Source organism: Tamandua tetradactyla, chromosome 3 (assembly GCF_023851605.1).
Source record: "Tamandua tetradactyla isolate mTamTet1 chromosome 3, mTamTet1.pri, whole genome shotgun sequence".
Classification (NCBI taxonomy): Eukaryota; Metazoa; Chordata; class Mammalia; order Pilosa; family Myrmecophagidae; genus Tamandua; species Tamandua tetradactyla.
In genome coordinates, this window is record NC_135329.1 from 66,917,527 (window position 1) to 66,945,049 (window position 27,523).

The 27,523-nt window shown below is 41.9% G+C and overlaps 1 long non-coding RNA gene across 1 annotated transcript in view; it reads right to left on the reverse strand.

Moving 5' to 3' along the window:
* Window positions 1-27,523, reverse strand: part of LOC143676124 (uncharacterized) — a 40,741-nt gene that overhangs the window by 969 nt on the left and 12,249 nt on the right. The gene's annotated exons all lie outside the window — the stretch shown is intronic.

Below are 27,523 nucleotides of genomic sequence, written 5' to 3' on the forward strand. Positions count from 1 at the left end.
CTCCTCTTGCTTAGGTTGGCAAGTGTTTTGGTTTGCACAAGCTACCAGAATGCAATACACCAGCAATGGGTTGGATTTCACAAAGGGGATTTTTTGGTTACAGTTCTAAGGCCATGGAAATGTCTGAATCAAGGCATCAACAAGACTGAAGAAAGGCCACGGGTATTTGGGATGCCTCTGTCAGCAGGGAAGGCCTGTGGCCAGCATCTCCTGGTCTTTGTTCCTGGTTTGTTACTTTCAGCTTCTGACTCCAGTGGCTTTCTCTCTGTGTCCTGTGGGTCCTCTCTTACTTTTCCAGCGCAAACTCAGCATTTCATCTTAGCTTAGCATCTCCCAGGGTGTTTCTGTCTCTAAGCATCTGTGCTTTCTCCAAAATGTCTCCTCTTTAAAGGACTCCAGTAAGTGGATTAAGACCCACTTTGAATGGGCAGGACCATAACTCCATGAAAGTGACCTAATCAAAAAGTCCCACCTAGTAATAGGTCTGCCCCTACAACATTGGATTAAAGGAGCATGACTCTCCTGGAAGGACACAGCAGCTTCAAACCAGCACAGCAAGAAAACTCAGTGGTCAAGTAACTCACCCAATCCAGGCAGGTCATGAAAATGCACGAATGATTGTTTTTCCTATCAGATGATCATGCTTCATCATCCATAAAGAGGGTTGCATTTAGAATGAACTCTTATTACTCAGAAATGTTAGAGGGGAGTCTTATGAGCTTCTCACCTACCCCCAGCTGACGTGCGCCTTCAATCTGCTGAGCACCTTGGTACCAGTGGGTGACTTCCTAGGAGGACAGGTCATACTGCTTGACACTAAGAAACATGAACAAATATTTATTTGCAAAACAAAGCATGTGGATAAGTTCACCTCTAGTTTTAGTCCAGAGTATCAAATTAAAAGCTGTGCAAAAAGGTGAAGTGGAGCAGCCCAACACTGAGCTGAGAGCCAGGAGGCCTGGAATTTTGCAGCTGCATCAAAACAGATATGGGTCAGCTCCCAATCCTACTGCCAGTGTCCTGTGATCCAGGAAGCGTCACCGTCTTTCTCGGGACTCTTTTTCCCACCTGAACATGTAGGGGCTACAATATATTATTTCTCAAGGTTCTTCCAGCAAATTTCCCGGCTACTGCTCCTGGAACATTTCTGAGATCTACTTGGAGCCTGGAAGCCACACCAATTGTAACTTATTTCTACTGTCCCTTTGCCAAAAGCCACTGGCATTTACAAAGTCCAATGGAAATAAAAAGTACCTTTCGACAAAAGATGTTAACTAGTGACGAGAGGCAGGGCCATTTTCCACCTCGGCCACCAGAAAGGATGAAAAGTACATTGATCCTATGAATAACCCCTAATGTTTGAGCTTTGCTTGGCAGCTTACAAAGTGCTCTCAGCACTGTTCTAGTTTATAAGCTGCTGGAATGTGATATGCCAGAAACAGAATGGCTTTTAAAAGGGGGGATTTTTTAGAAGTTTACAGTTCTAAGGTCATGAAAATGTCCAAATTAAAGCAGGCTATAAGCATGTCTAATCTAAGGCATCCAGGGAAAGATACCTTGGTTCAAGAAGGCCGATGACACTCAGGGTTTCTCTCTCAGTTAGAAAGACGCATGGTGAGTTCTGCTAGCTTTCTCTACAACAGCTTCCTCGGGGCTCTGTCAGACCTGGTGGTCCTGGTGGTTCTCGTGGCTCTTTCTAAAATAGTTCCCTCTTAAAGTACTTCAGTAAGCAACTCCACCTTGAACGGGTGGAGACACATCACCATGGAAGCCATCTAATTAAATGTTATCACCCACAATTGGGTGGATCATATCCCCCATGGAAACAATAAAAAAACATTTCACCCAGCAATATTGAATGAGGATTAAAGGACATGACTTTTTTGGGGTAACCACAGCCTCAAACCAGCACAAACACACCATCACTAATTTCCATCCTGAGGGAATCCTCCAGCTGATGGATTCAGGTCAGAGCCCGAGTGGCCTGTCCAAAGCACACTGCTAGCAAATGTGGGAGCCTGGCCCAGCCCAGGCCCTCCCAGAAAGAAAACTTCTCTTCTCTCCACTAAATTTCAGTGCTCACTAATGACCCGTGGGTCTAAAATGAAATTATAACAAGATCCATTTGGGGCTTATATGAATTAGAGAATTATTCTCATTAGCTTACAGCCAATGCTTCTCATTTAATAAGAGGCGAGAACTACTTTTTCTTGAAGTCAGTAGCTTTTATTTTATATTCCCAGCAACTGGAACATTGGTGACACTCCATAAAGATTTAATGAATAAATGAAGGAATGAAAGACGAAGTTAATTTATTAATTTGGAAGCCTAAATCCATGGGGGAGAGCAACTTGCTCAGTTGCCCAGCTAATTAGCAACAGTGCCAGAGACACAATTCATTTTAGATGCCTCATTGTGAGTACAATATACAATCCAGTCTCTTTGTTAAAGCGTCTCTTCATTTATGTTCAATCGTGAGAAATGTGTCTTAATTAAGGGCCTGGACAATTTGAAATTATGAAATTGTATAACATAAATTGAAAAGATGTGGCATAAACTCAAAATCACTGTATTTGCATTCTCGGAATCAGACTATGGGGTGCCACAGAAGAAAGTGTCAGGATAAGCTGGAAAGTTTCCTAAAGGTATATTTGTCTTACGGGGTGGAAGCTGGGTCTCCCTGTCGAGCCAGCCTCAGTCCTCTCTGCCTTGGGCTGCAGGCCATCTCCTTGTGCCCTCTTCCCTCCAACATGCCTGCTCGGGTCATGCCCTTGTCCCCTTCCTTCGACGTGAGGCCTCAGAGGCCCCTCACTATGGCATGATGCCAAGCCCAGGCCACCCCTTCCAAGACATAACCAGAGGCTGACACTGAGGATTTTAAGAGGGCAAGGAAATATAACGTGTCCTTGTAACAGCGAGGGAAGAGAGACTGCTTGCTTTCTGCAGTCCCCGAGGCAAATCTCCACACGGGCAAAAGGAGACCCCTTTTGTAGCCCCTGGAGCTTATCCCGAAGGTGGCCCTGGAAGCTTCGGTGCTGGGGATCTGGGGAAAGAGGGGAAACGGCGTTCACGGAACTCTCCAGGTGCTGTGCAGTCTAACCATCTTGCCCAGAAACACTCGGAGTATGTCAGGGCTTTGCCTTAAGGGCTGAAGGGCCAATTTCCTGCCTTCATTTCCTCCTCCAAGACACAGGCAAAGAAAGGCCTAAGGCCACCCAAGGAACTTGTAACCAATTTTGGGCCAGTCCCAATTGCCCAGAGTGGTCAAGACTTATTAAAATCTGCTCCAACTGTAGCAAATAAGCGCTCACTAGGACTTACGTATTTGAAGCCCAATATAACTACGCTGTTTATTCTCTCCCACCTTCCACCATCAGCAACGTTAGCTGGTTGCAGGCATGTGGTGTGCAAACTCATGCCAAGAGTGATTAAAAATCAAATAGAAAGGAGGAGCTGGGGACACTGGAAACCTGTTTGCACCCTTTCCTTCCCCCTCTTCCTCCTTAATTCCAAGCTGTCCTTTCCTTCCCTGTTCCTGATCATGAACCTGTTTCTTGAGTCACACTTCCCCGTTGGCTTTTCTAATTTAACAACTTTACACCATTTCTTGGGTTTGGAGCTTGGCCCCTAGTCAACTTCAACCCCACTGGTTTTAGTTTCTTTATTTCCCAAACCCCAAGAACCCCTGGAGTATTTTTTCTGGGCTTACCCATGAAAAAGAGGGTTAGCAGTCTTGCGCTAAGTGTGACTGTATTAGATTTCAGTCACTTACAAACTTTTTTTTTAATTTGGACTCAGAAAAGAGAATTAAAACAGGAGCCAGAAAGCCCAGATTCTAGCTTCATTAACTCTTTGTGGTCTTGGGGGTAACCCTTCTGCTATCTTGGTCTAAACTTCTGCATCTGTTGGAGAAGGCATCTGGGCTGGTGTTCCAACTTCGCTGTGGTACGAATTGAGGAACCCAAGAAGTGCATGCAGGTGAAGAAAGGGGTTTCTCTGAATTCATTCATTTGCCTCCAGAAAAATCTATCATAAAGAAATTCTGGCAATGCAATGTTACAGAACATGAGAAATGGCGCTAATGTTCTTGATATCACAGATGTAAACTAATTGATAAAAAAAGAAAAGTGAATTTTCCTAGCCCGTTGGGAAATTTCTGTTCCCATTTTTTTCCTTTTCTGTTCCTGAAGGGCACATCTCAGAGGGGAATATTCTGGGAACCCTCTACTGAAGCTGGATTCTGCTGTCAGGGGAATAGCTGTACCTTTCCGGCTCATTTGGTGCCTGCTCACCAAACCTCCTGTGGCCCTGGGCTTCCGTCTCGCCCTCTCCACACCCCCTGCACCCCAAGAGGAGATGGTGCTTTTCCTGCCTGCAGTTAGCCTAGTCTCCTGATTGAGGACCCCAGCTCTGAACCACCCTCTCCTTCTCTAGTTCTCCCAGTGTCTTCCTCTCATTGAGGACTCTTGCATCCATCCCTACATTGCAAGACAATCACCCCACAAGCTTCAGCCCCACTCCCTGCTGACCTACAGACACCCATAAGCAGCAGTCTGGACTCACCCAGAAGCCACGGTCTCCTGGGCCCTTCATCTCTGACCCCCAGCCCGGCCTCTGGACCTGCTGCTGTCCCCGTTTTCCTTCTCCTATCACCGCCAGCTGGGTGCAGATCCCTCCGTCGCCCTCCCTAAGACTCTGAGGAGTGGCCAAGCAGGAGCCGACTCCCCGCCACACCTGCAGTTGCACCAGACTCGGGACCCTTTATTTGGACTCCTTGTGGGCGTTAACTAAGAGGCAGCTCCCCAGCCCACCACCTGCCTCCTTCCCCACAAGCAGAGTGAACCCCAAGTGCCCCCAGGAGAGCAGGGCAGATGTCCTCAGCCTGTCCCCCGCCCCCGCCACATTTCAAAGATGTCCTCCCAAGGCCTGGGGACCGTAGCTGTTTTTAATTCTTTTTCATTTACTGTTACTTAATTTTCACTCTCCACACAATCCCTCTCTTTAAGGCTAATTGTGCCAGGAAGGGTGGAACAGTAAAAATGATATTTGTTTTGTACCATGTTATTTGGCCTTTATGCAACTGGATTCTTTTTTTTTTTTTTCTTTTTTTAAAAGGTACTGTTAGCTGTAGTCCATCATTTACGGTAGGACTCATGTCATATGGTTTGATGTTTCATAAAAAAATTTATTCTCGTAACATGCACATGACCTAAAATTTCCTTTTTAACCACATTCTCGTATGTAATTCAGTTAATTATATTCACAGTGTTGTGCTACCTTCACCACCATCCCTGACCAAAGCCTGACAATCAACTCAAATAGAAATTCTATACAATTGAAGCATTAACTCCCCACACACTGGTTGTTCTTCAAACTTTATATTGATGATAATTAGAGGTTTGCCTGCAGTTAGAAACAATACTACAGAGATGCCCTGCGAACTCCCTTTCGCCCAAAGGTAAGAAGCCAGGATTTTGATGCCAATTCGACACTTCCATCTCATTCTAATTTCCCACCTTGTGCCTGTACTCATATAGGGTGTGTGCGTGCGTGAGTGTGCTTGATTTCATGCACTTTGGTCACATTGGTGTGTCTAAGCAGCTACCATCACGGTCACAATACAACAAGGTTCCAACATCACAAGATTCTACATGTTGCTTTTTAAAAACCACACACCATGCTACCCCAAGGCCCTGTCCCAACCCCTGGCAACCCCTTGTCTGCCCTCTATTTCTTAAGCTTGTCATTCCCAGAATGTTACAGAAATGGAATCACACAGTATGTGACACTTGGGGATTGGCTTTTTGTCACTCGGCAACATCATTCTCTATCAGTAGTTCCTTGTATTGGTGCATAGCATTCCCTGGTATGGAGGCACTGCAGCTTGTCTGTCCACTTACCTGTCAGAGGACATCTGAGTTGAGATGTTTCCAGGTTTAGCTATTATGAATAAAACCATTAGGTACGTTCAGGTGCCAGTTTTGTGTGAACATAAGTTTTCATTCCTCTGAGAAAGTCATGGCTTGGTCATATATTAATTGCATGTTTCGTTGCTTAAAAAACTGCAAAGCTCCTTTCCAGGGCATCTGTACCATTTTACAGTCCCATAAATGATGTATGAGTCATCCAGTTTCAACACATTCTTACTAGCATTTGGCGTTTTCACCACTTTTTATGTACTAGGGGTGTAGTGATATCTCATTGTGGTTTTAGCTTGCATTTCCCCAATGACTAATGTTGTTTAACATTTTTAGTATTTGACAGGTGTATATCTATTTCAGTGAAATATCTATGACTGTCTTTTGCTTATTTTCTAGTTGAATATTTTCCTTTTTTAACGTTGAGCTTTGAGAGTTCTTTATATGTTCAAGATGCAGTCCCTTGTTGGATATGCAGCTTGAAAATATTTTTGCTGTGGCTGTAGCTTGTCATTTCATCCTCTGCTGTATCTTTTACAGAACAAAATTTTTAATTTCATGAGGCTGATGTATCGATTCTCTCTTTCACATACCATGCTTTTGCCTTTAGTTCTATAAAATCTTCACCTAAGTCTAGATACCAAAGATTTCGTCTTATTTTTCACCCTGAAAGTTTTATATTTCACATTTTATATTTGTCAGGGTTTCATTTTGAGTTCGTTTTATATAAGATCTGGGTCAAGCATGTGTATTTATTTGTTTCTGTCTGTGGATGTCCATCACTGCAGACACTGAAATGTCTGTCCTTCTTTCACTCACTTGCTCTCCCACCTTGGCCAAAAATTAGCTGGACCTCTTCATGACAGCTTCTTTCTGGATTCTTCACTCTGTCCATTGTGTCTGTGTGTATGTCCCTCTACATCTGTAGCTGCACAGAAAGCCTTAACATTGAAAAGAGTGATTCTTTACAGTTTATTCTTCCTTTTCAAGATTGCAATTTTTTGAGGTTTTTACCTTTTCATGTACATTAAAAATAAGCTTATCTATGTCTACAAAACTTGCTGGGATATTTGATAGACCTTGCATTATACCTAAAGACTGAGCTTTGAAGAACTGACATTTTTAGTGTCCTGAATTCCCCAGCCCATGAATACAGCGTCTCTCAGTTTGCTAAGTCTTCTTTGAGTTCTTTCATCAACATTTGGTAGTTTTCAGCAGACCAACCCTGTACTTGCTTTAAGAGTATAATGAAATATTTTACTTTACTTTGTGTGGTTATAAATGATATTATGTTTAAAATTTTGGTTACCACATTTTCCTTGATAATACATAGAAATCCGATTGTTTTCTCTGTGTTGCACTTATATCCTGTGACCATGGTAAACTCATTCACTAGTTCTAGAAGAATGTTTTGGTAGACTCCTTGGTGTAGCCCCTCTACCAAAAAGATGGACAATCATGGCATCTGCAAATAGGGCAGTTTTATTTCTTCTTTTCCAATTTGTCTATTTTTTTCTTGCCTTGCTGGTGACTAGAACTTCCAGTACTGGTAAGAGTGCTGCCAGCAGGCCAGCCCTCCTCACTTCTGATGTCAGAGGGAAGCACTGGGCCCCTCCCATGAAGAGGGGTGTCTGCAGCCCTGAAGCAGCTATGGGACCTTGGGACCCAATGTTCTAATCGATATCCCATGATGACCAGACTATTTGTCAGTGATTTTCCAAACAAGGTTTCTCAAGAGCTGCTCCTGGATTCACCTTTTCTGTTTTATCGTACTGGCATTTTGCATGATATTTCAACTGACAAGGGGAAAACAGTTTCCATACTGCTAAAAAGAGGAGATGTCTGTGAGTTTCCTACCTGTATAGCTCCCCGGCTCTGCAAGGCCTTGGTGACTGCTGGTCAGCCTGGTGGTGCTTCTGCTTCTGCTCAGTCTATGCGGCACTTCTCTTACATTCTTTCATTTAATTTTACCTACCACCCTAAGTTTGGTAGGAGGTATTCTGGAATTTTGCACAGAAACACTTAGAGTTTACGAGACTTGCTCAGGGTTGTGGAGAAAGTCAAGAGCCGTCTCCTGCATCCCTGGAAAACCAGGATCCTGAACAACCCCCAGTGAGGTTTAAAACTGGAACCTCACGCCTGTGGATCAACTCACACACCACAGCTGAGCACAAGCTTTGTGCTGGGCATGGGACAAGGCAGCCGAGCTTAGCGAGAGGAAAAGTGGGAATACAAGGCACCGAGCTCCTTGAAGCTGGAGTAATTCCAATGCCTGGAATACACAAGTACTCTACTGACTGAACACATGAGTGATTCCTGAAATGCATGTGTTAACTAACAAATAAGTGGCTCAAGAATGCATCTCGAGGAAGAAGCATCTGATATGAAATTTCAGAGCTTCCAAGAATTTGTCTACGAGATAGGTCTACAAGAGGGAACCATGGTTCAAGGGAAAGCATGGTGATGTAGGAGAAATGTCAGCTCTGAATTTAAATCCCAGCTGAGTGTGGTTCATGCCTCTTCCTGCTGGGACAGTTCAGCTCTCTACATCTCAGGTTCTTCATCTATAAAATAGTAAAGAACATATTTAACAAAAGGGTTGTTGAAAAGATCCGTGCTCTTAGGAAACACTACAGAAGTTCCGGGCATGCGGTAGGTGTTCGACAAAAGGCATCTCCCAAATTTCACTCAGAGAAATTTACATCAGGATTGTCTTTATAAAACAGTGTATTTTTCCAGTGGTAAAATGCTTGCCTTCCATGAAGAAGACTCCAGTTGGATTCTCAGACCATGCCTCCCCCAGAAAAAAGTGTATTTTCTTGGAAACACAGTTGCAGGTTTAAGTTGGAGACCTGATTTTATTGAAACAACTTTTACCGGTCTTACTCAGAAATGCCCCAATTACTCAATTTACAGCCAAAGTCATATCCATTACCATTTAGATTTCTCTACACAATTACTATTCAAGGCCCTGAATCAGTGGATCTTTTCACCAGTTTCTGGCAAACCGTTTTGAACTATCTAAATGGAAACATCTTTCATCTGCCAGTTGGATGCTTGAGACTCAACATCTTTATGAAAAGTCTGGCTGCAGATAAGCCAGCTCTGACACTGCCGTTGTCTATTATGGTTTCAGTTGACCTTTTTCCTCTGAATCTTGATTTAAAATCTATGGGTTGTCTAGACCATATAGCATGTCTTGAGAGAGGGAATTACAGACACAATGAAAGGTGGGGGAAGAGAAGATTCAGAGAACTTAACAGAAGGTGCCTAGTCTTACAATCCAGCTCACACTGAATGGACAGTGGCCTCATCCCAAATCTGTAGACCTGAAGCAGCAGATGGCTCAGGAAGGATCAAGTAAATGGGAAATAAAACTCCTGTATGGGTGTGGAAGTTCTGTCTCTTGCTAAGGATTCCGGCCCCTTGCCTGTGTTAAGAATGCTATGAAAGCGGACCCCTGAGACTGCTTTCAGATCTGAATTGCTCTGAACCTTTAGGTAACTTCATTTCCCTCCCAGCTCATCTGGCCACACATGGGTCCTCTAGTCTCAGAGTCACCTATAATTTCATGTAAAATCCAGTGAATCCAAATGTTCCAAGATGAAGGAAGAAAATGAGGATTGAATTCCATTGTCCTTAAAACTCCTTCCTAGACTGCTAAGTCAATGTGCATTTGAAGCAATCCTCCAAGAATCAGGGTTAGCTTTTGATCTGAAGACAGAGAAAAAAGGCAGAAGAAACAGAGATGTCTCCACGCATGGAAATGTTTGACAGGTAAGAGAGTTTGTGATAGGAAAGAAAGCTGGTAGAGAACATGAGTCAGCATCAGATCACAAAAAAAATTTAAATAATTAAGCTTATATAACAGCTATCTGATTAAAAATGTCTAGATTTGGACTTAGCATTTCTAACCTCTGTCAGTAACTATATATTACATAAGTTTAAAAGTGGAGAACTTTCATTATTAAAAAAAAATCATTCATTCTACAGCCTATCACTGAATTTACTTCCAAATTTAGTAAGGAAAAGTTGAGTTCGTCCTTCCAAATGCCACCAAAACACACATGTACATGCACACACACACACACACACACACACACACACACACACACAACACATCCACAACTAGTTTTCTACGAAGAGAGGTCATTGAGAATGAGACTCCTAATAATCATTTTCTATGGAAAAATTCAAATTTAAGTGATAGCATGAACTTAATTCATTAAAATATTTACTGCATAACTTCTGCTAGGCACGAGGGGCAGATATTTGAATGATACATTACAGGCTCCCTCTAGTTATGCCCTAAATCCAAATCACCTAATCTGAAAGATGTAACCGTATGCCCTGAAGCCTAGGACCAATGTAAGTTTGAGAACACCTTGCTTTATTCCTACTTTGCTTTCTCTCGGGTTAGAATCTTTGCTTTGTCCTGGCCCTGCCACTTTCTCTCATTTAGATTTGACATCTGAATATGGGTTCACCCCTTTGGCTTTAAGTCCCGTTGTTCTGGAAAGATCCCCCTTTACAGCCACAGCCTTCTCCATGGACCCTCAGCCCTAGCTGTGCTTCAATGTCAGGTGACCCAGCAGACAGGCTTAAACCCTTGAAAACTAGGAGCAACAATGGACATTTTTCCAAAAATATTTGAGTGTTGATATTTTTAAAACAACATCTATGGAGTCAACTTAGTGAATTCACTTCTATTTTGTAGGTTAAGTTCTGTTTTTATTTTAATTCCATGTGATAGTATGATAAGTCTGATAATGTTTGGAGCCAAAGCAGATGTCCCTCTATTGTGCCTGGCTTCATTCTCAGCCCTCCTGTCCTGTGGGAGGAATCCCACAGAGATGCCAATGAGACCCAAGGAGCAGCAGACCCTGCAGGGCAGGGACTGCACCCTGGAGGCTATGATAAGCTTGAGCAAGGCCAGGAGAAGGAGGGTGTGTTTGAGCTATAAGGAGGGCTAGTATCCCGATGGAGCATAAAATGAAAGTTTCCCTTGTAGGGCTTAACAAATGAATATGATTGCTGAATCATTATAGTGATACTACTTTTAGTCTCCAGTATCTTAGAGCAGCTAGAAGTAAAAACCTAAAACTGTGGAATTGTAACCCATACAAAACTGTGAAATCTGTTCTACAATTAACTGTTGCAATGCCCTTGAAATTTACTGCTGTTTTGAATATATGTTATTTTTCACAAAAAAGGAAAAAAGGTGATTGTGATGATAAATACACAGATATATGATGATATTGTGAACCATTGATTGTACACTTCAGATGATTACATGATATGTGAATATAGAATATACAGCAATAAAAAATCCACAATGATATCTTCAAATTGTATATGTTGAACATTTCTAGTTCAAGAAAAGGGGGTACAGAGAAGAACTGAAGAAGGGGAGGGCAGGATATGTTCAAACCTTATGAATACACTAAAATCGAATAATTACAAAAAAAGGAAAAGCAAAAGCTTCCCTTGCTTTGGGAATCAGGATTTCCCTGGAAAGGAATTCTACCTACTCAGACTGGCCTCTCCTCTCCTGCCACAAGCCCAGGCTAACACCTTGACCCTTAATCCCTATTGTCCCTGGCCCTGTCAGTACTTGGCTCTTTAACCATCTCACCTTCTGTGGACATCCTAATAGGACAGGCCATATCACCATAAACACTTGGCACCATCATCACAACTGATCACCTGCCCTCTGGTTTTAACTCCTCAAGTGTGTCCTATCTACCAAGGAAGTTGAAGGAGAGAAGATGGTGCCATTTGCCATGTGCCAATACTTTGATAGTCTCCTTGCTGGGCATTTATCATAAACCATAGCATTTAATTTTCTTAATAACTAACCCAGGAGATATCAGTTACCTGTTGTTTTAGATGAGGAAGCTGAGCTCAAAGAATTTTAAGGAATTGCTCAAAGCATCAGTCAGTTGAAGAGGTGGTATTCAAAGGGCAGCTCGTCTTAGTGTTTGAGGCTGTGAATCTAGTTCTAGCCAAAGCACAGGGCTGTTTCTGGAAGCTGCCAGTAGGAACAAAATGGTTCAATCACATCCGGTCCCTGCTCTCCCAGGACATCACTGTCCAGTGGGGCTGTCCCAGGAGAGTGCAGGCTACATGAGGTGTCAGGATTCAGCCAAGTGGTGTCCCTGAGTCATGCACAGAAATTCCTGTAAGAATCAGTCATCCTGGCCTCCATCTCACACAGCTTGAATGAGTGTGCACTAGTGTGTGTACACACCTGTGTGTGCATTAACGTTTCTTATGAATGAAGCTATGAGCATCCTGGAATAGCAAATCCCTCATCAAGAAAACAAGACCCGGGCGGGCCGCGGTGGCTCAGCGGGCAAGAGTGCTTGCCTGCCATGCCGAAGGACCCCGGTTCGATTCCCGGCCCCAGCCCATGTAAAAAACAAACAAACAAACAAAATATAATAAAAATAAGAAAATGTTTAAAGATGTTTCCCTTTCTTCCTCCCTTCCTTCCTTCCATCCTTCCTTCCTTCTCTGTCTTTCTTTCCTTCCCTTCCTCCCTCTCTCTTTAAAAAAAAAAAAAAAAAAAAAAAAAGAAAACAAGACCCCAAGGCAAGGCAACCTGCCTGCTCTAGACAGAAAAGCTGAGAAACACTAAAAGGCCTGGGGAGATGAACCCCATCCCCTTTGCCCTACAGAACAGTGGAGGAGACAACTGGTCTACCACCTGCCTTTGCACTCTGTGACAGATGTCAGAACTGGTGTTCTTGAAGCTAAAATATAGGTGATTGTTTACAGGCAAAAGTCTATAAAGTCTCTCACAAATCACCCTAGCCAACAGAAGTCTCTTAAAACATGAAAAGAGGCTGACCTCAACAAGATTTCTGAAATAGAAAGTCAGCCAGGAACTGGAAAAAACAAAGAGCTTGCAGGCAAAATATCTGCATTTTAGTCTTAGATTTACTACCGAACTTGCATAACCACTTTGCATCTGTGAGCCTCTGTGTCTTTACCAAAAATGGGAATGATGTTAATCTACAGCATTGTCATTCTTTGTAACTTTTAAAAATCCACAAAAGTGCCAATTATCATTATTGAAATAAAACATTTAGTCATTTGAGTACCAGCAAATTTTCATTTTAGGTTTGCTTTTCCTTTCCTTCTTGCCAGAGCTCATGACCAGGAGGAAGGCTGGTCAGAAGAGAGCTTTGGGTTTTAGCACTATTAAGAAAGTTGGCTTTGAGTTTCTAAGTAGAGGAGAACTCATTTTCTGGCCACACAATAGCCTCATTTTTGGTTTCTGGGTTCCTCATGCTTCTTGAGGGCACAAGTCATAAGTCACTTTTTCACAGTTCTACTCCCAGAGTGGACCTAGCACCTGTTGGGGCCCAGTGCACTCAATGGTTAATAAATGCATATTCTCAAGTTGCTTCATGGACACTCAAAACACTATTTCTTGTATCCTTACTTTCTCACATGGCAAAGCATGTGGTGACCTCTCCTGGCCTCTCTTTCTTCTCTTTTGGGTCCAAAAGAGATGTTCAGCTTCTGGCTGCTCCTTTTATGGCTCTCTCTCTCTCTCTCTGAATTCATTCAAGATGGCCAGCTTCACCATCTCCGACCCAATCAGCTGGCCTCCTGGCCACGCCTGCTGGGACGTCACCCTTAGAATCAGCCTCTGGCTATCAAAAGAGTCACTCTCAGAAATACATGTGAATATGCCACACTCTTGCTCAAAATGTTTCTATAGCTCTCAGCCACTTCCAAGGTGAAAGCCCCATGTTCACTGGCCCTGTCTGCCTCACAGTCTCCTTCCCACCACACCCCTCCTCCCAGCCTCTGCTGCAGCCACCAAGGTCCCCGCCATGCTTGTCTTGGGCTGTGCAGCTTCCTCTGCCTGCAACACCTGCCTAAAAGGTGCTCTCCTTCATTGAGGATCACCTGATGACTCCTATTCTGTGACATTTCTCCAGCCTGAGGCCTTGCTGCTCTCATGTCACCTTTCATTTAAGGACCATCTCCCTCTTGTGTCCACAGTTCTCTCAGCTCAAGCCCTTCTCACACAGCAGTAGGGTCATTGCAGGATTATTTTCTGCCTGCCGGTTGCATTGTGAGTGGCACTACAATAGCTAGGGCAGAAAATCATTCTTCTGAAGCGACAGCACCCAGCACAGGGCTTGGAAGAAAGCAGACAATCATAAAATTCTCATACATGGATGAAATCATGAATTAATAAGTTAGTTAATCAAGTGTAAAGGTGTGGCTCTCCAACCAACTAATAAAGAGAAATCGGGTGCACAGGTGGTTCAGTGGCAGAATGCTCACCTTTCATGAGGGAGACCTGGGTTTGATTCCTAGACAATGCATCCAAAAGTAAAAGGAGAAATTGATAAGTCCTGATTAAAGAACCAAATGAAGCCATCTGCCCCCATCACTGTGGGCCTGTCCCTTACCACATCCAGTACACACGGCTCAGAACCTTTCCAATATGGGATTAAACTAAAACACCTTAGCTCTGCTCTCCTCATCCGCCTTCCTACTTTACTTTTCTCCAAAGCTGTTATCACCATCTAATATTATTTATTTATTACATTATTTATTTACCTCATTTCTTTGTACCCCTGACTAAAACGTAACACCCTTGCGATGGCAGGGACTTCACAATGAACTGTTTTGTTCATTGTTGTATCTAGAATGGTACCTGGCACACCATGGGTGTTCAGTCCATGCTTTCTGAATACACTGCAGCTGGCAAATTTGTTTAGAGAATAGGCCAGTCATTTTACCTAAAGGTTTACATCTCTTGTGAAGTTCAGCTCCCATCAATCCAGTTTCAATTGATTCCACCAATCAGAGAAAAAGGAAACCCTTATTTGGGCATCTTATCCACTCATTATTAGTTTCACAGCAAGCTGTTAAAAAAAAGTCACATGCTATTAATTTAGAAGTGAACTATTAAGTCCATATTGCTTTGAAATAAAGAATATTTTTTAGTTTCCTTGACTGTACAAGCAAATATCATGCCCTGGTTGGCTTCAGCAATGAATTTTACTGGCTCATTGTTTGAGGATAGGTGAATTCGAAAACTGAGATGTCAGGAAGGTGATGGTTTCTTCCCAAAGGCAGGTGTTCTGGGGCAGGCTGCTGGTGGCCCTTGGTCCTGGCTTCTCTGTCCCATAGCAATGCACATAGGGGCCTCTTCTGGCCTCTCAGTTTTGTTGACCTTCAGCTTCTTGCTTCCTATGGCTTTCTCTCTCTGTGCGTCTGAATTTCATTCTACTTACAGAGGACTCCAGTAACAAGATTCAGACCCATCCTGATTGAAATGGGACACACTTTAACTGAAGTCACTTCAGGAAATGGTCCTGCTTATAATGGGTTCACACTCAAGAAAATGGATTAGGTTTAAGAGCACTTTTATCTGGGGTACATAGCTCCAAACCAACATACCCCATGGACCCCAATAAGACGTGTTCTTTCCACAAGCAAAATATATTCGTTCTTTCACAACATCCCAAAACTTTAAGTCATTTCAGAAGCAATGCTGAGCAAGGAGTCTCATTGAAAAAGGTTAGGAGTGTGGTCTATTCTGGAGTACAATTCCCCCCTGTCTGTGGACCTGTGACACCTAGAGAACAAGCTATCTGCTTTCAATATACAATGGAGGGACAGGCATAGGACAGATATTCCTATTCAAGTAGGGAGAAACTAGAAAGAATTCAGGGGCCTGAGTTTCAAACAGTTTTGAAACCCCTCAGGGCAAATCCCTCAGGCTTCAAGGTCAGGACTCATCCCCGGATCACCTATTGCGTCATTACCAGCACTGCTTAGCTGCCATGGAATCTTCTTTTGTGTAATTAGTTGGTAAAGAACTCTCCTCTCCCCTGGTAGTTAAGCTTCCTAAGGACACATGCAATGCCTACCTCCTTCAACGCTGTGCCCGGTGCCCATTACAATTACCTTTCATGTTGAACATGCTGAAGAAAAGAAAGGATGAAGTAGGCCACCACAGGGAAGCCCTAAGCTCTCTGAACATTGGTTTCTGTTTGGACTAAATTGAAGCCCTGTAAGAATAAAATTGAATTTAGCTTTAACACAAAATGGCGTGGAATGGGAGAACCGAAACTTACTAAACAGCAGGCTGCAAAACTAGCCCGTACTGGTTCTATGGTCCAGGGAAGGAGGGAGCCTCTGATGTACGCTTGGAGATTGGTATCAGTTCCTTATATGGGAAAAATAAGTAGGGGCCAGTATGGCTGGAAAGTGGGAAATGGCACTCACAGTGGGTTAGTTAGACCCCTAGGATAGGCTGTAACCTCTGGAGTACCCAATGGAGAAACAGGGGAGTGAGTATGTTAAGCTTAGGGAACAAATGTTGCTGCCTCCTGTTTCTTCTCACACCAACCACCACATTTCAGTTGCCCGCCCATTCTTGGAAGATCTTAAATAAGTTCTTTTCTTCTCCACAATCAGGAGAATGTTTTTCCTCTTTCAGGTGTAGCTTTCTTTCCGACCAACCCCCACCAGGCATGTTCACACCCTAAGCCCGCACCCTGTGGATGGAATCCTTCTGTAAGTGGGCTCTTAAAATAGGTCTTAGTGAAGGGGAACCCAAACTGAACCAGGGTGGGCCATAATACCATATGTCTGGGGTCCTTATAAGCAGAAGAAGTTTGGACACACTGGGTACGGGATGAAGGGAACAAATGGCCACATGATGAAGAAACAAACAATCAGGTGATGAAAGAGACAGACGGGCATGTGAACAGACAGATGGGCACGTGATGAAGGGACAGATGGCAATATGATGAAGAAGACAAACATGGCTGTGGCAGAAGCTGGCCAGGCGGGTCAACACCAGAGTGCTAAGAAGTCCATGAAAGTTTGAATCTGCTGAGAGACCCCTAGTGGAGGCCTCCTAACCTCCAAACTACCAGCCACTCCATTCCTGCATCTAAGTCCACCCATCCTTGGCACTTTGAAGTGACAGCCCCAGCAAACAAAAACCATTTCCATGTCTGAAAATGGGATGGCCCCTCTTTAGACAATTGGGGTGACAACATGTGAGATCCAAGCACTTTCCTTTTTCTAACATTTTTTTTATTGTATATTATTACATATATATACAGCAAAGAAAATGAAATGCAATAGTTTTCAAAGTAGTTACCAGACAGATCCCAGAGTTTGTCATGGGCTACCATACCAACATCTCAGATTTTTCCTTCTAGTTATTTCAGAATATAAGAGGCTAGAAGACATAAATATTTTTTATCACCGCAATCAATTTTTTTCTTTTTTCTTGTGAAAAACAGCATATATACAAAAAAAGCAATGATTTTCAAACACAACACAACAGCTACAGAACAGATTTCAGAGTTTAGTATGGGTTACAATTCCATGATTTTAGGGTTTTGCTTCTAGCTGTTCTAAAATACTGGAGACTAAAAGAAATATCGATTTAGTGATTCAGCAATCATATTCACTTGTTAAACACTATCTTCTCTGTATAACTCCAGCATTAACATTGATCTTTCTATCCCACTCTTTAAGGGTATTTGGGTTATGGCCATTCTAAATTTTTCATGTTGGAAGGGGCTGTCAATAATATGGGGTAGGGAAATAGAACCAGCCGATGTTCTGGAGAGGCTGGGCCCTCTAGGTTTTAGGACTTATCTGGTCCAGGTACCTATCCGGAGATTACAGGCTTCTGTTATATTACTCTAGTGCATGGAACCCTTGTAGAATATTATATAATACCCTAGGTGTTCTTTAGGATTGGCTGGAACGGTTTTGGTTGGGGTTTACCAAGTCATGATAGGTAGCAAGGTCTAACTGAAGCTTGCATAAGAGTGACCTCCAGAGTAACCTCTCGACTCTATTTGAGCACTCTCAGCCTCTGATACTTTATTAGATACACAGGTCAGATACATGGCATTTTGATCCCATGGCACCAGGGATGAACTCATCTTGGGAGTCATCTCCCACGCCATCAGGGAGACATTCACCCCTGAATGTCATGTCCCACTTGACATGGGGGAAGGCAATGATTTCACTTGCAGAGTTGGGCTTAGAGAGAGTGAGGCCAACATGAGGTCCTCCAGAACTAACTCTTAGGCATGCCTATAGGTAGGCTACATTACTCTGCTACCTACATAAACTTCACCAACCTCAAAATCAATGGCTTGTCCTGTTGATTTGGGTGTCCCTAATCCCTTACCCTGATGGTAAGGTTTAATAGTTCCATATTCTTTTTAAGATTCATTCCTCAAGGGACTTTGCCAATACTTTTTGATTATCTGTTTAATATATTCTAGGATGTATCCAGGTATTACATTAAAATACACAGGATTAAAAGCTCTCATACTTATTCTGGGCTCCCTGTGCTTCAATTGTTCAAATGAGCTGTGCAGACAGTTTGGGTTAGATTATGTGCTACATAAAATTTAGATTCCAGCAAAATAAACCTTTCTTCCTTTGTTCTCAAAGAATAGGTGTAGTTCTAGAACATAGACAATGTTGTCTTTACCCCTATGTTCTGAATTACCCTAATCCTGGCCTGAATGGTCTCATCCTTATCTCTGAACACCGGGTTATACATATATAAAACAGCCTCTCGAAATACAAAAATAATACTTGCCACTCCAGAGTAAATGTGTCTGCTATAAGAGCTTACAATCTAAGCCCCTGCTTTCTTGTAAGAATTTTCTAAAGGAGTTCTTACAACAATTGTTCTCTCATTTCTGGTTTATTTTGCCTCACCAAATGTCCCATAGGTTCGCTCACATCGTTGCATGCCTCACAACTTCATTCCTTGTTGTAGCAGCACAATATTTGATCCTTTGTATAAACCATCATGCACCCATCTACTTCTCAGACAGTGCATCCTTCAGCCACCTGCATTCATCAGGCATCATGTACAGTGCACAAAGTCCAAAGTCTATCAATATTCTCAATTTTACATAATTTCATTGCTCCCAAGAGAAGTAAAATCAATAAACCAACCCTCACCAAATAGGAAATCTGAACCTCATCTTAACACTTGTCCCTTCCCCCATTATTTCATCTTAACACTTGTCCCTTCCCCCATTATTTATACCTGTGTGGCTGTGGTATTGCAGATGTTTTCCTGTTGAACACAGCCCATAGCATGCAATAGTAGTTTTCCCCCATACCCTGGACTTAAGCACTCTTTATATATGAATTAAACTTTTGAAGTAGTTCTTGCAAGAACTTGTTTAAATGTGCAGTGTTAATCAGTGGAACACTTAGGTCTATACAGCCCCTTTCAATCATGGTCACTTTCAATACAGTAATATTACTTATAGACCCACTAAAGAATCACCTTCACTTCTATCTATTCCCTTACATTTGAATTCAACCTCTTAGCTAACCATTCAACCATTTCTAGCTTTATGTATCTCTAAGTCCTTTATTTTCTGTACTATAAACCCCTGATTTTACCTTAACCACGGTCATAAAAATGGAATCATAAAGTATCTGTCCTTTTGTGTCTGGTTTATTTCACTCAGCATTATGTCTTCAAGGCTCATCCATCTTGTCATGTGGTTCAGGATGTCATTTCATCTTACTGCTGTGTAATATTCCAATGTATGCATATACCACATTTTGTTAATCCACTCGTCTGTTGAAGGCATTTGGATTGTTTCCATATTTTGGTGATTGTGAATAATGCTGCTATGCACATCAGTGTGTAAATGTCTGTTTGTGTCATTGCTTTCAGCTCTTCTGGGTATATACCAAATGGTGCTAATGCTGGGTCATAAGGCAACTCAATACTTTCCTAAAGAACCATTAAACTGTCTTCCATAGCATCTGTACCATTATACATTCCCACCAGCAATTTCTCCATATACTCTTCAACATTTGTGGTTTCCTGCTTGTTTAATAGCAGCCATTCTTATAGGTGTGAAATGGTATCTCACTGTAGTCTTGATCTGCATTTCCCTTATACCTAATGAAATGAGCATCTCTTCATGTACTTATGAGTCATCTGTATGCACTTTTGAGTCATCTGTATTTGCTCTTCAGAAAAATGACTATTCATATCTTTAGCCCATTTTAAAACTGGGTTATTTGTTCTTTTGTTTTTTACTTATATGATTACTTTATCGTATAGGATGTCAAACCTTTGTCCAATGTATGGTTTCCAAATATTTTATTCCATTCGGTTGGCTGCCTCTTCATCTTTTTGATGAAATATTTTGAGGTGCAGAAGCATTTGATTATGAAGAGTTCCCATTTATCTATTTTTTCCTTTTTTGCTTGTGCTTTGGGTGTAAAGTTTAGGAAGCTACCTCCTATTACTAGGTCTTAAAGATGTTTCCCTGCATTTTCTTCTAGAAGTTAAATGGTGTAGGTTCTTATATTTAGATAATTGATCCACTTTGAGTTAATTTACATATAGGGTATAAGGTGAGGGTCCTCTTTCATTCTTTTGGTTATTGATATCCAGTTATCCCATGCCCACTTATTGAAAAGACTATTTTGTCCCAGCTCAGTGGATTTGGGGTCTTGCCAAAAATCAGTTGACCATAGATTTGGTGGTCAATTTCTGCACTCTTGATTTGTTTCCATTGGTCTTACTTCTGTCTTGGAGCTGGTACCATGCTGTTTTGACCACTGTGGCTTTATAATAAGCTTTAAAGTTAGGAAGTGCTAGTTATCCCACTTCATTCTTTTTTTTTTTTTTTTAGGATGCTTTTAGCTACTCAGGGTCTCTTTCCCTTCCAGATGAATTTCGTAAGTGGCTTTTCCAAGTCTTCAAAGTAGGTTATTGGAATTTTAGTTGGTACTGTGTTGAATCTGTAGATCAATTTGGGTAAAATTTACATCTTAACTATATTTAAATTTCTTATCCATGAGCAGAAAATGTCTTTCCACCTATTTAGATCTTGATTCATTTTAGCAATGTTATGTAGTTCTCTGTGTATTAGTCTTTTACATTCCTAATTTAGTTTCTAGGTACTTGATTCTTTTCATTGGTATTTCGAATGGAATTTTTTCCTTAACTGACTCTTCATTAGGTCATTGTTTGTGCGTGGAAATGTTACTGATTTTTTCAGATTAATTTTATATCCTGCCACCTGGCTGAATTTATTTATTAGCTCAATTAAGTTTGTCATAGTTTTTCAGGATTTTCCAAGTATAGTATCCTGTCATCAGCAAATACTGAAAGTTTTATTTCTTCCTTTCCAATTTGGATGCCTTTTATTTCTTTATCATGCCTGATTGCTCTTGCTAGAACTTCTAGTACAATACTGAATAATAGTGGTGACAGAGGGCATCCTTGTTTCATTCCTGATCTTAGGGCAAAAGCTTTCAGTTTCTCTCCATTGAGTACAATGTTGGCTAGTGGTTTTTCATATATGCCTTTTATCATATTGAGGAAGTTACCTTTGATTCCTATCTTTTGAAATGTTTTTATCAGTAAAGGATGTTGAATGGTGTCAAGTGATTTTTCAGCATCAATCAAGATGATCATGCTATTCTTCCCTTAAAATTTGTTAATGTGCTCTTTTACATTAATTGATTTTCTTGTGTTGAACCATCCTTGCATTCCTGGTATCAACCCCACTTGGTCGTGGTGTATAATATTTTTAATATGTTGTTGGATTCAATTTGCTAGTATTATGTTGAGAATTTTTTCATCTATGTCCAATCTCTGGCCCTGAACTTTTCTTTGTAGGAAGATTTTTGATGACTGATTCAGTCTCTTTACTTGCGATTGGTTTGTTGAGATCTTCTATTTCTTCCTGAGTTGGTGTAGCTTGTTTGTGTTTCCAGGAATTTGTCCATTTCATCTAAGTTGTCTAGTTCATTGACATATAGCTGTTCATAGTATCCTCTTATGACTTCTTTGATTTCTTCAGGATCAGTGATAATGCACCCTTTCTCATTTCTGATTTTGTTTATTTGTATCCTCTCTCTTTTCTTCATTGTCAGTCTTGCCAGTGGCCCATCAATTTTATTGATTTTCTCAAAGAACCAACTTTTGGTTTTATTGATTATTTTTATTGTTCTTTTGTTCTCCCATTCGTTTAACTCTGCTTTAATCTTTGTTATCTCTCTTCTTCTACTTTCTTTGGGGTTACTTTGTTGTTCTTTCTCAAGTTCCTTCAGGTGTGCTGTTAAGTCCACCATTTCTGCTCTTTCTTGTTTTTTAATATAGACATTTAGGGCAATAAATTACCCCCTCAGCACAGTCTTTGCCACATCTCATAAACTCTGATATGTTGCATTTTAATTCTTATTTATCTCTAGATAGCTACTGATTTCTCTACCAAATTTCGTCTTTGATCCACTTGTTGTTTAAGAATGTGTTATTTAATCTCCATATATTTGTGAAAGTTCTTGTTCTTTGGTGATTATTGATATCCAGCTTCATTCCATTGTGATCAGAGAAGATGCTTTGAATAATTTCAATGCTTTTAAATTTATAAAGACCTGTTTTGTGCTCCAGGATATGGTTTATCCTGGAGAATAGTCCATGAGCAGTAGCGAAGAATGTATATCCTGGTGTTTTGGGGTATAATGACCCAGATATGTCTGTTAGGTCTAATTCATTTATCAAGCTGTTTAACTTTTCTATTTCCTTGTTGATCTTCTTTCTGGTTGTTCTATCTATATAGGATAATGGTGCATTGAAGTCTCCTACTATTATTGTTGAAACATTCTATAGCTCCCTTCAGTTTTGCCAATGTCTGTCTCATGTACTTTGGCACTTCTTTGTTGGAAGTATAAACATTTATGATTGTTATTTCTTCTTGGTGAATTGTCCCTTTTATTAATATACAGTGTCCTTCTTTGTCTCTTATGATGCTTTTACATTTAAAGTCTACTTTGTCCAATATTAGTTTAGCTACTTCTGCTTTCTTTTGGTTACAACTTGTGCGGAAAATCTTTTTCCATCCTTTCACTTTCAATCTATTTTAATCTTTGCATCTAAGATGAGTGTCTTATAAACAGTATATAGCTGGATTATATTTCTTAATCCATTCTGCCAATCTGTAATTTTTAATTGGTAAATTTAGTCCATTAACATTCAAAGCTATTACTGAAAACACGTTTCTTGAATTCACTGTCTTATTCTTTGAATTTTACTTGTCATATCTATATACTCTTCAATTCTGCGTTCTCCCCCAGATCTCCCTCTCTTGTTTTTTTTTCAACTGTCAGAACTCCCTTTAATATTTCTTGTAGGGTCAGTTTCTTGTTCACAAATTCTTTCAGGATTTGTTGTCTGTGAACATTTTAATCTCTCCCTCAGTTTTTATTTATTTATTTATTTATTTTTACATGGGCAGGCACCTGCAATCGAACCTGAGTCTGCAACATGGCCATCTAGAACTCTGCCACTGCACCATAATCACCCATCCTCTCCTTCAGTTTTTAAGGACAATTTGACTGAGTACAGGACTCTTGGCTGGAAGTCTTTGTACTTCAGGATATTAAATATATCATACCACTGCCTTCTTACCTCCATAGGGCCAGTTGAGTAGTCTGAACCTAGTCTTATGCAGTTTCTCTTGTATGTAGTAGATTGTTTTTCTCTTACTGCTTTCAGGATTTTCTGCTTCTCTTCAACATTTGACAGACTGATTAGTATGTGTCTTGGGTGAGACCTATTTGGATTTATTCTATTTGGAGTTCATCAGGCTTCTTTGATTTGCATATTTATGTCCTTTATAAGGATTGGAATGTTTTCCTCCATTATATCCTCAAGTAATTTTCCTAGCCCTTTACCCTTCTCTTCTTCTTCTGGGACACCAGTATCTCATATTTGTGTGTTTGTTTTGTCCATAATTTCCTTGAGATCCAATTCAAAATTTTCCATCTTTTCTGCCATTTGCTGTTCTGAGAGTTTGAAATCAGTTGTACTGTCTCTAGTTCACTTATTCTTTCTTCTGCCTCTTCAAATATGCTGTTGTTTATTTCCAGTATGGTTTTTATTTGGTTTGCAGCATCTTTAATCTCTGCTATTTTTCTATTTATTCTTTTAAATTCCTCTTTATATTCCTCTAGTGTTTTCTTGATCTCCTTTATGTCATTGCCATGCCATTTATTTTATTTAGTGGAGTTATTTTTGATTAGTTGTACCAATGTCTGTGTCTCCTCTGGTGTTTTATTTGATCATTAGGCTGAGCTATATCTATCTGCATCACGATATGCTTAGTGGTCTTCTGTTGTCTTCACAGCATGTGAATATCTTGATTGGTTTGCTTTGGAAGTTGATTTCTTTCAGTAGTTTAAAGCTTGAATTTGTGGGATGGATGCAAAACAGGACATAGGGCATAGGGCAGAGCACAACAGTGTGTTGATGTGTTGCAGTGAAGGGATAAACACAAGTTGGAGATGCTACATTGGTGCTTGTGACCATGGGTGCCCAGCGGTGGGGAGGAGTTAGCTATGCAGGTGCACAGGTCAGGGGGGCAGGCACTAGTGTACACTCTTCTAGGGTGCAGAACCCTTTATGCACATGCACAGAGCTCAGAGCAGTGGGTAGGCACTGCACCTACATGGGCTGGGGGCAGATATGGCCCAGCTATGCAGGTCAGCTCTTGCCCAGAGCTGGGCGGCATGACTGGGGTCCGTGAGCATGTGCAGATCTGGAAAGGCCATGAACTGACCTACACACACAGAGCTCAGAAGGGGTGGAGTGGGGTTGCACAACTCTGTGGGCTGGGAACAGGTATAGCCTGGGTATGGAGGTAAATGCCCACAACATTTATGTACTGGCTACCTCCTTCAGGGAGTAGGGAGGGTGAGGTAGGGCTTTGGAGGGGCAGGGCAAGACTGTGCTTGCACGAGAGGTAGGTTAGGTTGGGGCAGGCATGTGCATGCTTGTGGTGGGTGTGTGGGGTGGGTATGCATGCATGGGATTGGCGGGTGGGGGCTCTTGGAGTGCAGGGAGCCTAGCAGGTGACAGGGTTCAGGTGCGTGGGGTGTGGGGTGAGTTGCAAGTCATGGGGCTGTGCTGATGAGGGTAGTGTGTTCAAGGAACACTGCTTGGCTCACTCCCTAGTCCCTGTCTCCCCATCCGTGCACTCCTGAGGGCTCCGGCCTTCCGTGTTAGACTGTTTGCACCAACCAGATGGTCTCTGGTTCTCTGCTTCTCAGTTCCTCAGCTTTTGCTGCCAACTCCTCTCCCTACAGGTCACTTACACCTTGGAATTGCCATCTCAATAGCCCTCCAGTCCCTTCTCTAGCTATTCCTTGGATCAGGGGTGAACTCAACCTATCCTATTCCACCATCTTCCCAGAACCTCTCTCAAGCACTTTTTAGGCACAAACATTAACATCTGTCTACAAATCACTTCAGGAGGCAAGAAACACATTCAAAAATGCAAACACAGGTGTGTCAGGTAGCAAGTTCATGGGGCAAGAAAAGCCAGGATGAAAGAAAGGACATGCATTCACTCTGAGGGCAGAACTCCAGGGCACTGAAGTGGCATGGGGTTACGTGCAGGTACATTTGGACTGTGCCAATCCACTAAGTAGTGTCTCTCCTTGGCCACAGGGATGTACGATGTGTTGAACTCTAACTTTCCCGAAATAGGATGAAGAGAGCTTTGTTACTAAATTATTTATTGAACTTTATATCTGGCCCCAAGCAATGAAGATTTTAGGTTCCACAAAAGCAGCTGTCTATAGTGTATTGAGGAAAGTCTGACAGTTTACATTATAAAATATGAATTAACCATTCATTAAGCACCAATCAACACACAGGGTTGGCCCGCTGTGGCACTGGAGGAGATTAGAAATAGATTTTTGCATCTTCTCTCAAACATTATTGTCTAGATATGCTATAAAAATCTACTGATTAATTTATTCCTTTTTGTGGAATATGTGAAAAAAAAACTCACTCTCCTCTGCTTCATGAAACAGATGAAGTTTCCCAAGGCTTCATCTTGGGAGAGATGACTTGTGTTCTTGTGGACTTTTCCTAACTGGCATTGGAATACAAACTAAGTTGTAAAAGGCACGTTGGAAGAGCCTGTCAGTGCCTCCCTCTAGGTATGGGATTCAGTGAGGCGCCAAGTGGGGATGCTTTCCAGCTACCTCTTTTTACAGATTTAATTTATTTTCCTGAAAGATATTGTCCAACTCAAAAGTTTCAGTCATTTTCTTGCTTCTACCTCCTTTGGTCTTCCCATATTGTCAATTAAATGATGCTTTCATTCATTTAATTGCTCATTTGTCAACCAGGTATTAGTCTCTGCTATAGGCCTGAGGCTGTGCTGGGTTCACTGCACCGAAAAACAACTTCCCTGAAGCTACCCCAAGCCCTGCTCTGCCTGGGACCTGAACACAGCTGTGTTAGGGTTCTCTAGAGAAATAGACCCAACAGGAGAGATGTGTGAATATGAGATATATAAAGGTGTTTCACTCAACCGTGGGAATAGAAAAGTCCAAAATCTGCAGGGCAGGCTGTGAAGCTGGTCGCTCCAATGAAGGGTCTAGATGAACTCCTCCAATGAAGGGTCTAGATGAACTCCACAGGAGAGGCTCACTGGCTGAACAAGCAATGCAAGAGCCTCTTTTCTCCCTTAAAGGTTTTCAACTGATTGGATTATCTTGCTGTGGGAAGCACACCTTAGTTGATCACAGATGCAATTAACTGACTGATGACTTAATATGCCAGCTTTCCAGTTTATCATCCAGCCATAGAATATCTTCACAGCAATGGTCAGGCCAGTGCTTGCCTGACGAGACCACTGGGCATCATTTGACCAGGCTGGCACCAGAACCATTACAACAGCCTTTCCTCCTGAAAGCACTGCTTCCTTCCAGTGCTCTCAGTAGACATCCCCATTCATCCTCCAGCTCTTCATTTAGATTGTATTTTCTTGAGAAAAACCTCTGAGAACCTCCAAACAGGGTCTGGTTCCCCACGTCCCCACCCCAACACACATACCCTCCTCTTTATGTCCACACCTCTCCTTTAGGACTTCAACTTTGAGTTCATCAGTGGTGTTGGGTGATGGGCTTTCTTTGGGAAAGTTCTAGGCCTGCTTAATTCTCCTTTCCATCCACCATGCTCAGAGCAGTAAATGACCCGTGTTGGTGTGGAATATGTATTTGTTGAATGAATGAAGACATTGTTCTTGATCTCATCACGTGAAATAACAGTTCCATGGGAAAAACAGACAATGAAGAATTAGATTCTGAAGGGTGTGATAAGAGATATGAAAGAGAAACGCATAGGATGCCAAAGCAAGACAGATGAGCATCACAGAAATTATGCTGGGCAGTTCACAAAGAGAACAGTCATGGGTGAGTGAGGGGCAGAGCGCCAGGAGCAAGACAAGGAAGGGTAGTGCTGGTCACTCTCCTAAGCAGTGCCGGTTGAATGCCCCAGGGTTAAGAAACCGCAGCTATTGCATGCAAACTCCACAAGAAGAGCCAACACTATATAGTCTAGTGTGATGTGCACAGACATATTTATTGGGAAAACCAATAGGGATGACACCCCAGACCAGGCTTTGGCACCTGCTCACTGAGGCAGAGACGTGATGTCAGCCCCGGCCTCAGTCGGTGTCCTGCAGTGGTGCCCGTGAAGGCCAAGTACAGTCACAGCTGGCAGCTGGGTTGGTCAAGGGGCA